The sequence below is a fragment of the Bos taurus genome, chromosome 10 (assembly GCF_002263795.3).
Source record: "Bos taurus isolate L1 Dominette 01449 registration number 42190680 breed Hereford chromosome 10, ARS-UCD2.0, whole genome shotgun sequence".
In the NCBI taxonomy this organism is placed as follows: domain Eukaryota; kingdom Metazoa; phylum Chordata; class Mammalia; order Artiodactyla; family Bovidae; genus Bos; species Bos taurus.
Genome location: NC_037337.1, coordinates 13,691,407 through 13,705,283, shown reverse-complemented (window position 1 = coordinate 13,705,283; position 13,877 = coordinate 13,691,407). Strand labels below are relative to the sequence as shown.

The 13,877-nt window shown below is 41.2% G+C and overlaps 1 long non-coding RNA gene across 6 annotated transcripts in view; it reads right to left on the bottom strand.

Annotated features, from left to right (window-relative positions):
* The window catches only part of LOC107132820 (uncharacterized), a 107,547-nt gene that overhangs the window by 72,137 nt on the left and 21,533 nt on the right, over positions 1-13,877 (bottom strand). For all 6 annotated transcript variants that reach the window (XR_001501112.3, XR_001501110.3, XR_001501111.3 and 3 more), the window contains one exon: positions 13,554-13,708. This is a non-coding gene — a long non-coding RNA (uncharacterized lncRNA). The remainder of the gene's footprint in view (positions 1-13,553; positions 13,709-13,877) is intronic.

Sequence of the window (13,877 nt, the reverse complement as noted above, 5' to 3'; positions counted from 1 at the left end):
AAATTACAATATTCTTAATAAGAATATAGTTGGTTGCTTTTTTTTTTTTCTGCAGAGGTACCTGATAAGCTTAGAGAAGATTCTGCTAAATGGAGGATATTTTCAATTCTAATTTATTTAGGTGGGAATGATTAACTATTTCAGCCCCAACATTTTCACAGATAGTGTATTTCCACTTAGAATACATTTAACAAATGTTATGCAAAGATAAAACCCTCATATAAGTTGACTTTATAATTCTTTTTAATATTTTGCCAGTTATAAATGCTGCAAAACCATAAACTTCTGTCTTCTCTTCAATCCAAGTACAAAATATAAATTTTCTCAATTTAAGTAGGAAATCCATCAAAAGAGTCTTCCCACAAATGAAGGCATTCTAAAGAAAAATTTGAGAATCTCTAAATTAAATCTTGGCCACCATTCATGCTCTAGTTACTTAATTTGTTCAGCAACTCCCTTGCTTTTGAGAGATATGTGAAAATGTTTTCCAGTGTGAAATAACTGAAATTTGATGAAAGCTTTGCTTACAGTACCTTAAATTTGATAAAAGTTAAAGTTTATTTTGGCAGGCTTGTTGAACACTCTGACTAAAGGTTTTCAATTGCTTTTGAACAAAATTTAGAGGATTCATTTACAAAATGTTCAATTCCATTGTAAACACTTAAAATGATTTACAAAGTAATTCTTCAAAGGCTCAAACAGTTGAAAAATTTGACTGATGACAGGCAGCAAATGAGAAAACATACTGCTTTGCAAGGCTCTGCCTAGTAATGCGGGAACCTGAGGCAGAAAGAAAATCGATAATACAGATCCTATCTGTAAAATTTGGATATTTTACTTATCATGGTTTTTGCATTAATTTTTATTTTTAAAATGCATGTAGAAAAGTGCTATTTGTCTCGATTATTGAGTTTTTTGCTACCCCTTAAACTTTGTTCTGTGCTTCAGTCACTGCAGTCGTGTCCAACTCTTTGTTGGTAACCCTGTGGACCGTAACCCGCCAGGCTCCTCTGTCCATGGGATTCTCCAGGCAAGAATACTGGAGTGGGTTGCCATGCCCTCCTCCTGGGGATCTTCCCAACCCAGGGGTTGAAGCCGCCTCTCATGTCTCTTATGCACTGGAAGGCAGGTTCTTCACCGCTAGAGGCACCTGGGAAGCCCCCCTTAAACTTTGTACCTCTCCTTTCCTAGTCCTGGCCCTGTGATCAGATTGAAATACGTCTTATATTAAATACCCATGCCAAAAAAGTATTGTAGTGTAATTACTCTTTATGTATGCATATGTACATACAAATGACTACAGTTTCCACTTCAATTGATATTCCATCACAGCTTGTTTTATCCCAAGTTTCAATTATATTTGTACCACACCGATTCCAAGTTCATTTCTGCTCCATGAATTTCCTAATTGGATATGAATATTGTTTTTACCATGCTGCTGTGTTCTACTAAAATTTATATTCATCCTTGCAAGCACAAAGAATTCTGTCTTTGATGCTGAACTTTTTAAATGAATGTGCAAGAATATTTACAACAATGTCAGATGTTTCACGCTCCCCAGAACGAACTCTCAAAAGCTCAACTTTGATTCTATTATTGAAATCTACTGAATTTCTATAGGAAGTGCTTGAGGACCTTGATTTAAAACAACTGAGGGCTGGTATGTTTGTTGCAAGCAGCTGAGGCCCTCCAGCTCTGAAGGAGAGGGTTGGTGGTGGGGATGACCGTACCAGGAGCCAGGAGGGAAGTCCATGAAGATCTGAGTTGGAGTGCCCTGGTCCAAACTGCTGAGAGACCACAGGAATCCAGGACAAGACCTGGCCCCCAGTGCTCCAGTGTCTACGTCTTTGTTCTGCTCCCACCTGCAAGTTCTTTCCATACAGTTGGGCCAGGGAATCTGAATGGCTAGACAATCTTTTGAGTAAGACATGAATGGTTGACCCTCCTGTGAACTGGCTGCTCCTGGGTTAGGTGCCAAGCTTGAGTCCAATCAGCTGAGACCAGGGCAAAGGGTGGCACAAGGTAACCCAGGACAGAATGAGGTTACCTGGGGGCACGGGACATTTTCCTTAGGAGGGGTTGTGACGATGGACTTAGTGGGCGCGGACTGGGGGCCCTGGCCCAGCCAGCACTTACTGCCGCGAGGCCTCAGTGACTCCTCCTCCAGGCAGCTCTTTCTTCTCTCCCCTGATTGCCCATCTGACATTTATGCCCTCAGCTCTGTTACTGGAAGCTGCTCTCCATGTCCATTCAGCCAGATATCTAAAAAAATGTCCTTCCTAGTGATCGCTCTTAACTACTCTGAGACAGACAACATTCCCAAAAGTACCCAGAGGAAGCTGCCAGCCTCTGCCTATGTGGTCTTGGAACCCCCTCAGGATCCTAACAGTGAAAATTAATGAAGTCCTTGTGGAGCATTTCCCAGCCTCCCTTGCACCCTTGCCATGGGGACCCGTGTGACACAGTCAGTGCCATGTGAGGGCAGATGTTGCACAAGACTTCCAGGAAAGTCCCTTAAAGGGGGCAGTCTCAACACAGATCCTGCAAGTATTTTGTAAGATTTATACCTAATTATTTCATTTTGGGGGTACTGTTGTAAGTACAGTTTTTTGGTTTTTGGTTTTTTGTAAGTACAGTTTTTTAAATGTCAGTTTCCAATTGTTCACTGCTGGTATGTAAAAATATGATTGATTTTTTGTGGGCTGATCTTGTATCCTGCAGCATTGCTAAAATCTCTTACAAGCACTAGATGTTTTTGTAGATTCCTTGGGATTTTCTGCATAGAAATGTCATCTGCCAATATAATAGTTTTATTTCTTCCTTTCCAACCTGTCTGCCTTCTGTTTTCTTGTTTTGACTTAAGGTACTGACTAGGTGTTTCAGGACAAGGTTAAATAGGAATGATGAGAACGAATATTCTTGTCTTGCTCCTGAAGCATTCAGTCTTTACCACTGGGTATGATACAGGTTGTTTTGTATATGCCCTTTATCAGTTTAAGGAAGTCTCCCGTTCCTAGTTTATGAGAGCTTTTGTGGATGTTATAAAAGTACTTTATGGATGCTCATGACTGGATGTTGAATTTAATTTAATGTTTTTTCTGAATGATAGGCTCATGTGGTTCTTCATCTTTGGACTGTTAACATAGTAAATTACATTGATTGATCTTCAATGCCTTGCATTCCTGAGATAAGACCCACTTATTTTTTACATATTGCTGGATTCAATTAGGAAACATTTTGTCGAGGATTTCTGTATCTATGTTGAGGGATACTGACCTGTAGTTTTCTTTTTCTTGTATTGTCTTTGTCTGGTTTTGGCATCAAAATAAAGTTAGTCTCAAAAATTGAGTTGGGGGCTTCCCTGGTGGCTCAGTGGTAAAGCATCTGCCTGCCAGTGCAGGAAACATGGGTTCAATCCTTGGTCTGGGAAGATCCCATATGCCACAGGCAACTAAGCTCATACATACTGCGCAACTACTGAGCCTGTGCTCGAGAGCCCTGAAGCCGCAGCTATTAAAGCCTGTGTGCTCTGGAGCCTGTCTCTGCAAGAGAAGCCACTGCAGTTAGCAGCCCGTACACTGTAACCAGAGAGTAGCCCGTGCCCTTTGCAGTTAGAGAAAAGGTTGTGCAGCAGTGAAGATCCAGCACAGCCAAAAATTAGTGAATTACTAATAATAAAGAACATAGCATATTGGTTGTTTAAAAAATGAGTTGGGAAGTATTCCCCTTTCATATGTTTTCTGGAAGATAGCATATGTGAAAAGAGCAGTTTAATGTCTTCTTTAATCACTTGGTAGAATTTGCCAGTGAAATCTGGTTCTGGAGTTTATTTTTCAGATGGCATTCAACTATAAATTCAGTTTCTTTAATAAATATAGGACTATTCATGGTACCTCTTTCTTCTTGGATGAGTTTTTCGTAGTGTGTGACTTTCAAGGATGTCACTCATTTCATCTAAGTTGTCTATTCTGTAGAGTTGTTTGTATTATTATTTCCTTATTACCATTTTAATGCATGTGAGGTCTATTGTGATAATTCATCTTTCATTCCTGATACTGGTAATATATGTTTTCCTAGTCGGTCGACCTAAAGTTTGATCAATTTTATTCAGTTTTTCAAAGAGCAAGTTTTTGTTACACTGAGCTTTCTCTATTGTTCTGTTGACCATTTCACTAAATTCTGCTCTTCATTATTTCCTTCCTTCTGCTTGCTTTAGGTTTATATTTCTCTTAGTTTAGTTTCTGAAGGTGAACGCTTAGGTATTTGAGAAATATAATCATTTAATACTATCAATTTTCCTCTAAGCAATGCTTAAACTGCATTTCACAAATTTTGGTATGTTTTATTTTCATTCAGCTCAGAAAATTTTCTAATTTCCCACGAGACTTTCTTTTTGACCCACGAGTTATTTAAAAGTGTGTTAAGTTCCAAGTTTTAGAGATTTTCCAGTTATTGTTCTGCTATAAATTTCTAGTTTAATTTCATTTTAATCAAATAACATCCTTGGTATGATTTCAATATCCATTTGTTAAGACTTGTTTTATGACCCAAGATACAGTCTTTCTTAGTGGAGATTCTTTGCACACTTGGAAAGACTATTTTCAGCTGGATTTTGATGGAATGGTCTATAAACCTCAATTAAATCCAGCTGATTTATGGCTCAGTTCTTCTATATCCTTGCCATTTTCTATTTATCTGCTCTATTAATTACTGAGAGAGGAAAGCTGAAGTTTCCAAATTTCCGTTTGGAGTTTCCATTTCTCCTTTCAGCTTGATCAATTTTTCCTTCATGCATTTTGGAGTCCTGTTATCATATGCATGCACATTTAGGATTTCTGTGTCCTCCTGGTGAACTGGCCTCTTTATTGTCATGTAATGTGTCTCTTTATCCCTAGTAATTTGCTTTGCTTTGAAGCCCATTTTGATATTAATATAGCCACTCCAGCTTTCTTTTGCTTGGTGTTTCCATGGTATATCTCAATATTTTTAAGAGCTTTATTGAAATATATTTCACATATCATATAGTTACCCATTTAAAGAATATTGTTCAGTGGTTTTTAGTACACATATTTCAATCTTTTAACCCATCTATATCATAATTATATACAGCATATTGTATCTTTTTAAATCCATTTTGATCATTTCACTAATTGGTATGTTTAGTCCATTTCGATTTAATGGTATTATTGATATGTTTGGACCTAGTTCTGTTGTTTAATTATTTTATTTTTTGTTCGCTCTGTTTTTGTGTTCATCTGTCTCCCCTTTCCTTCTTTCCTTGGTTAAACTGTTTTTTGTATTTCATTTTAGCTTATTTCTTGTATTTTTACTGTATTCTTAGATAAATTTTTTTGTGATTGCAATATACATACTTAACTTTTTATTGTCTACTTAGAAGACAATAGGAAGAAATACTTTATTTACCACCTTAAATCGAATGTAGAAATCTCACCACCATAGAAGTCTCTTTACCCTCCTTCCTTTATAACTCATATAATAGATCTACACTGAAAACTTCCACTACCAATGCCATAGTTTTTGCTTTCAACTGTCAATCATATTTCAGATAACTCAAGAGAAAGTGAACAGTCTATTTACCCAGATAGTTCTCATTTCTGCCATTCATCCTTCACTCCTGATGCTCCAGGTTTCCCTGTGGCATCACCTCCCCTCTACCTGAAGAACTGCCTTTAGTGTCTATTTCAGAACAGGTGTGATGGCAACAAAGACTCAATTTTCCTTCATCTCAGGATATTTTTATGTTCATTCCTAAAGGATGTTTTCACTGGATAAGCTGGGTTAGTGGTTCATCTCTTTCAGCACTTCAAAGATGATACAAATGGACTTATTTACAAAACTGAAATAGACTCACAGACATAGAAAACAAATTTATGGCTACCAAAGGGGATAGCGGGGTAGGGGGAAAGAGATACATTAGGAATCTGGGATTAACATATACACACTACAATATATAAAATAGGTAAACAGCAAGGACCTACTGTACAGCACAGGGAACTATACTTAATATCTTATGATAACCTATTACGGAAAAGTATCTGAAAAATAATATACACACACGTACAACTGAATCGCTTTGCTACACACTTGAAAGTACTACACTGTAAATTAACTATGCCTCAATTTTTAAAAACAGTTGTTTTACTTCCTTTTTGTCCATACAGTTTCTGATAAGATATCAATAGTCAAATAAATGGGCTGCTATAGATAATGTGCTTTTCTCTCTAATTTCAAGATATTTTTCTTTGTTTTTAAAGAACTTTGATTCTCATATATCTAGGAGGTGATTTCTTTGAGTTTACCCTGTTTGAGATTTGTTGAGTTTCTTAAACCTAAACATTTGCAAAATATTCAGCAAGTATTTTTCAATTATTACTTCCTGAACTGCACTCTTTCTCCACTCTTTCTAGGACTGAAAAATGACATGAATGTTTGACTTTTTGGTATTGTTCCATAGGTTCTTGTGGTCCATGCATCTTGGAGAAGACTCTTGAGAGTCCCTTGGACTGCAAGGAGATCAAACCAGTCCATCCTAAAGGAAATCAGGGCTGAATATTCATTGGAAGGACTGATGCTGAAGCTCCAATACTTGGCCTCCTGAGGAGCCGAACTGACTCAATGGGAAAGACACTGATGCGGGGAAAGACAAAAGGCAGGAGGAGAAGGGGACAACAGAGGATGAGATGATTGGATGGCATCACGGACTCGATGGACGTGAGTTTGAGTGAGCTCCGGGAGTTGGTGATGGACAGGGAGGCCAGACATGCTGCAGTCCATGGGGTCGCAACGAGTCGGACACAACTGAGCGACTGAACTGAACTGAACATAGGTTCCTGAGACTCTGTTCAATTTTTTCAATCTTTTTTCTCGTTGTTCAGATTGAACAATTTCTATTGATATATCTTCAAGATCACTAACTTTTCTGTCATCTCTATTCTGCTGCTATTGAGCCCATCTAGTTATTTTATTTTTTAAAGTTTACTGAAGTATAGTTGACTTATAATGTTAATTCATGGAGAAGGAAATGGCAACCCTCTCCAGTACTCTTGCCTGGAGAATCCCTTGGACAGAGGAGCCTGGTGAGCTCCATGGGGAGTCCATGGGGTCGCAAGAGTCGGATACGACTGAGCAACTGACATACACACACAATTGAGATCCTTGATGGTGCAAGGGCACACTTTCTCTACTCTTCCATCTCCTGCAGGAAGCAGGATGGGGCAGGCAGCACCTGGGAGGCAGGGTGACTCCCCCACTCCCATCCCTTCTGGAAGTCTAGGGGCCTCAATGCCTGCAACAGCTGGCCTTGGGCAAATAAAAGACTAAGTTGTTTAAAAAAAAAAATAATGTTAATTCATGCTGTATAGCAAAGTGACCTAGTTATACATATATTTTTTTCATATTCTTTTCCATTATGGTTTATCACAGGATATTGAATATACTTTCCAGTGCTGTAGAGCAAGACCTTGTTGCTTATCTATACGTAACAGTTTGAATCTGCTAACCCCAAATCCCATTCTTACCCTCTCCTCTCTCCCTCCCCCTCGGCAACTACAAGCCTGTGAGTCAGCTTCTGTTTTGTAGCTATGTTTGTTTGTGTCGTATTTTAGATTTCATGTATAAGTGATAGCACAATGGTATTTCTCTTTCTCTTTCTCACTTACTTCACTTAGGATGATAATCTTTAGGCCCATCCATCCAGTTATTTAAAATTTTTGGTCATTGAATTTTTCAGTCCTGTAATTTCCATTTGGCTCCTCTTCGTATCTTCTATTTCTTTGTTGAGACGGTCTATCTTTTCACTCAAGAGTGCTCGCCCTTCCTTCTGTAATTTTTATTATTTTTGGTTGTGCCCAGTTTTCATTGCTGCATGTGGGCTTTCTCTATTTGTAGTGAGCAGGGGCCACTCCTCATTGCGGAACACAGGCTCTAGGAGCCCGGGCTTCAATTGTTGCAGCACTGGGGCTCAGCAGTTGCTGCACACAGGCCCAGCTGCTCTACGGGCTTGTGGTATCTTTCCAGACCAGGGATCGAACCTGTGTCCCCTGCATTGGCAGGCAGATTCATATCCACTGTACCACCAGGGACGTCCCCCTTACTTCTTATAGTAGATACTTTAAAGTCTTTGTGTGATAATTTCAACATCTGTCTTTTCTCAGGGTTCATATTTATTGATTGCCTTTTAACTGAGAATTGAAATTTTTCTCATTCTATATATCCTAAGTCATTTTAGATTGTATTCTGGACATTTTACATATCATGTTATGTGACTCTGGGTTTTGTTTATTAAGGAGAATGTTGATACACATATACATATATATGTATGTGTATATATATTATATAAAATATATAATATTTATAACATATAATATAAATATATATTGTAATATTATATACATATAATTGATCTAGACTAGATTCAGGCCATACATTTCAACCCCCTTTCTGGGCTCTGCTTCCAATATTGGTTGAGTTTTCCAAGCCTTTTGCAGTGTTGCTCAAGTGTGTCCTACATGTGCAACATCAGTGACCCGTCTGGGACCTGGGTGGCAGTCTGTCCCATGGTTCAGTTCTCAAAACCTTTCACATTCTGTTGAGGATCATTTCCACGCATCCACAGTTTGGAGGTGATCCCAGAAGTTCATACACAAAGTTACAGGGTCACTATCTTGTGCTCTCTTCTCTCAATCATCCAACACTTTCTAAACCGTGGGGGCTTTCTTCCTCATCCCCCAGCCAGAAATCTGGGACTTTAGGTTCCCAGTTCTGCTATGTACTATAACGGCATCTGTGTCTGGGGCGAAGCAATGGGAGGACAGAGAGTAGGGGTGGCGGGAAGCAAAAACAGTTTGCCCGAGGTCTTCCCTGATGGCTCAGTCGGTAAAGAATCCACCTGCAATGCAGGAGACCCCGGTTCGATTCCTGGGTCCGGAAGATCCCCTGGAGAAGGGATAGGCTTCCCACTCCAGCATTCTTGGGCTTCCCTGGCAGCTCAGCTGGTAAAGAACCCATCTGCAGTGCGGGAGACCTGGGTTTGATCCCTGGGTTGGGAAGATCCTCTGGCGCAGGGAAAGGCTACCCACTCCAGTATTCTGGCCTGGAGAATCCCATGGACTGTATAGTCCGTGGGGTCACAAAGAGTCGGACACGACTGAGCGGCTTTCACTTTCACTCCTTTCACTTGTGTTCACAGGTCTTCTGGTAGAGAGAAGGTTTTCCTTCTCTCAGAATTTTAGGTACCCTTCTGACTGATGGTGTCATCACCATTGCCACTACCACCACTGCAAGACTGCCTGGAGGCTAGGATGGGAGACCTTGGGAGAAAAACGAAAAAAAAAACAAACAGGAAAACTCTCCCTCATATCCTTAGGAGGCCCTTTCCTACTCCTCTGGCCAGAAAGAGAGCTCTATCTTGAAGCTCTTCTGTCTGTACCTGGTACACCCTTCCAGTCTGCCTCTGAGTGCAGGCCAGGCAACACTGGAGGGAAGAAAAATGAGATACTCACCCCAGTTCACTTGTACTTCAAACTCTTGTTTCCTTCTCTAATCTGTTGGATACCAATTACCTTGGGACTTCCCTTTGGTCCAGTGGCTAAGACTCTGCACTCCTAATGCTTGGGGCCTGGGGATTGATCCCTGGTCAGGAAACTAGATCCCACATGCTGCAACTAAGACCCGGTATGGCCCAATAAAATAAATATTTGGGGCTTTCCTGGTGGCTCAGACGGTAAAGAATCTGCCTACAATGTGGGAGACCTGAGTTTGATCTCTGGGTTGGGAAGATCCCCTGGAGAAGGAAATGGCAACCCACTCCAGTATTCTTGCCTGGAGAACCCCCAAGGACAGAGGAGCCTGGTGGGCTACAGTCCATGGGGTCGCAGAGTCGGGCACGACTGAGTGACTTTCACTTTTTTCACTTACCTTTTAAGTCCTCAAATAGTTGGTCCATACATTCTATCCAGGGCTTATAACTGCATTCCATAGGAGACAGGTAGAGTATATTTACTCCATCTTTCCCGGGACTAGTCTGCCATCCATTGGGTTTCTTTTAAAAATGTATTTTATCCAGTTATAGTTGATTTACAATGTTGTAGTAAACATTGGGTTTTAATTTCAATTATATCTGTCACTTCTAGAGGTTCTATTTGGTTCTTTTTCAGATTCATCTGATCGCTTTTGCTACTCCCATTCTTTGGTCATAGATTCAATCATGTCTAATTTCTTTAGCAAACTACACATAATTACTTCATACTTTGTAACAGATAATTCTAATATCTTCGGTTGTTGTTGGTCTGATTCAGCAGTATTGTTTCTGCTGACTCTCATTTCATGTAGCTTCTATTTAATGACTTTTTTAGTATGACCTTCTGTTCCTCAGAAGTTTATCTGTGTGAATTCTTTGAAGCCTAGATTTAAAACGTGTTCTCCAGGGAGCATTTGCAATTACTTCGTCAGGCATCTGGGGAACACTTTAAAATGCATGTTTTTAGTTAGTTTTTTTGGAGGAGGGGAGCACAGGGAGCAAGATGGGCAGCGTGATGCTGGCGCCATACACCCTTGAAACTGGTCTTGTCCTGGAGACTCTCAGGGAAGACTCTTCTTTCCTCTGCTCCAACCCCAGTGAAGACAGAGGCAGACAAATCTCTGTAGATATCATTTTTCCTAGTTTTCTAGCCCTTTGGGATCCTAGGTTTATGGAGGAGCTTGCTTTCTCACTTTGGTTAAGTCCCAAGAATTATCTTCTTTTCCCTAAGCCGTGTAGCCTGTTAAAGCCAGACTTTGCGTCACCAGAGAGAGGCAGATACATTGGCTCCAAAACCTCTGTGGATTCAAGATTTCCTGATACTTCTGAACTTTGACATTTCCCTTATTTTCTGTCATCTAAGGAGATCAGTCCTGGGTGTTCTTTGGAAGGATTGATGCTAAAGCTGAAACTCCAATACTTTGGCCACCTCATGTGAAGAGTTGACTTATTGGAAAAGACTCTGATGCTGGGAGGGATTGGGGGCAGGAGGAGAAGGGGACGACAGAGGATGAGATGGCTGGATGGCATCACCGACTTGATGGACATGAGTTTGGGTGAACTCTGGGAGTTGGTGATGGATAGGGAGGCCTGGCATACTGCAATTCATGGGGTCGTGAAGAGTCGGACACGACTGAGCAACTGAACTGAACTGAAGCTATGTCTTTGAAAAGTATTTAAAAAATTTTTTTGAGCATTTTAGGTGTTATATCCCAGGGAATTTCTCTATATACAGCTATTGGAAATGACATCTTTGACTTCTGATAGGGGAATTCCCCCAGATCACAGCTATTTTAGTAGTTAATGAACTTGGTTTTATTTCTCCCAGCTAGTTTCATATTTATTACTGATTATATTTTTTTCTCCCTCTCCCTGGCTTGGTCAACTTTCTCTTTATTCCTTATGTCAAATTGCTTCACCACCGTCATCATTTGCTTATTCAGAACTTCTACTCTGCTTTTCAGTTTTGCTGCTGGTTTTGCCCGTTTACTTCTCCCCTGGCCTTTTAAAGGAGCTCTTTTGTATATGGCTGCACTGGGTCTCCATCGCTAAGCCCAGGCCTTTTCTCTAGTTGCTGCTGGTGGGGGCTACTCTCCACTTGCAGTGCGTGGGCTTCTCATGCAGTGGCTCTAGGAGCACAGGCTCTTGGGCTCACGGGCTTCGGTAGTTACGGCACACAGGCTTAGCTGCCCTGTGACATGTGGAACTGTCCCAGAGCAGGAATGAAGCCTGTGTCCCCTGCATTGGCAAGTGGATTCTTAACCACTGGACCACCAGCGAAGTCCTAGAAGATCTTCAGAACACTTTTATTCTCTACTCTCCAAAACATCCTCTCCTTTCCAAGGATTTGCTAATAGTTTAGACCAATGATGTCCAAAAGAATTTTCTGCAATATTGGAAATGTTCTATACCCAATGTCCAGTACAGCAGCTACTACCCATGTGTGGCCATGAAACACGTGAAAAGTGGCTAGTGCAACTGAAGAACTGAATATTTGATTGTATTTAATTTTAATGAATTTAAATGTAAAAAGCCACCCCACTGGACACTGCAGACGATTTCATTTCTGACTTAGTAAGTTTTCCCTTATAGAATGGCTTTGTTTCAAGAATTCCTACTTTAAAAATTACAAATTATTATCACATCATCATCCATTTAGATTTAGCTACATGTAGTCATTTCTTCTTATACATCAAATATTCCTTATATATTTTTTCATCCTGTATCTTGAAATCTGTCTTCTAACCCCAGTTTCATCTGGTATGAGTATTTTGTTCAGTCTTTTTTTTTTTTTTTTCAGATTTTTTTTTTAATGTGGCCATTTTTAAAGTCTTTGTTGAATTTGTTACAATATTGCTACTGGTTTTTTCATTATTTTTGGCCATGAAGCATGTGGGATCTGAGCTCCCTGACCAGGGGTCGAACCTACACTCTCTTCATTGGAAGGCAAAGCCCTAACCACTGGACCAGCAGGGGAGTCCTTGTTCAGTCCTCATGTGCCCCCAGAATTAATGGCATCTTGACTGGGGCAAAGACATGAATCACAAATCTTTACCCTGGTAATCTGTGGGAGTTTTGTGGCCCAGCCTTACAGATGTAAAGACTGATGTTGGTTTATCTTTGCAAGCCACCTCTTCTCACCTGTACGAACCTGTATCACACCCCCTTTATCCTTGGGTGGCAGGTACAAAGACTACAAACCAAGGTACATGATAAACAGAACTTTCTTTATCTAACTGAATTGTATTTCTATTTTGAGCCCTCATGTCACTTGGATGGAAGAACGGTCATCTTAGTCAAGACTACATCTCAGTTCTTGAGTTGGGGTGGTAATTATGCGGTGCTGAGGCAGAGGAGGGGGAACACAAGGCAGATTCAGTTCTTGGGGACCTGCCTTGCTGTCCTCACCCAAGAGGTCTGGACATCAGACACTGGTGTCTGTGGACCATACATGGCCTCCCTCTGGGCCTCCCTCAGCCTCTCCGGGTCCTCCCACCTACTGTACCTCACCTATACCACACTCCTGTGCCTATCAGATGCATGCTGCTAGGTCCACACCTCTCCAGGCTGTGGAAATATTCGTGGGCACACAGAGGCCTTCCGCTGCTCCTGGGAGCTCTGTGAGGACACATCAGGCCCACCTGCCTGGGCATACCCACCGAGTGACTTCTGCTTCCACTCCAGCACCTGTCATGGCACAAGGAGGTCCAGGCCCCTCCCAGCTCCTCATCTGCCCCAGAGGCCAAGGCCTTTCCATGCTTGGACTCCCCAGACCTAACTGAGATATCTTTCTTCTCTTCTCACTTCTCCTGTGAGTCTCCTCCCTCCCCAGCTCATGGAATCTTTATTTAGTGTGGGGGGCCACACAGGGATTGAGCGGCAAAGACTGGATTGATATCCAGATGTCCAGACATCCAAGACAGGCTCTTCTCAAGCCTGCAGTGAGCCTTCACAAAGAAGGATGCAGCCTGCCCTGTGCAGGAGTGCCTGAGAACCCCTCAGGGACAGGACTTACCTGCCAGGAAGGAAGTACTCCATAAACACTGGACAAGGTTGAGGCCACCCAGGCAAGAGGTCTGCAGCACAACATCACTCTTCTTGTATGGTTGAATCCCCACTGTGGGCCTGACTCCATCACTGCTTGACTCATTAGCCAGGGAGCTGTGAGGACTGGAGCCAGGAAAGAGGAGAGGATAAGAGATGAGTGAGTGTACCCCAGCTGGTACATAGCACATTGCCTTTTCAAAAACTTTTTATTTTGTATTGGTATAGCTGGCTAACGATGTTGTGATGGTTTCAGGTGAACAGCGAAGGGATTCAACCATACACATATATACAT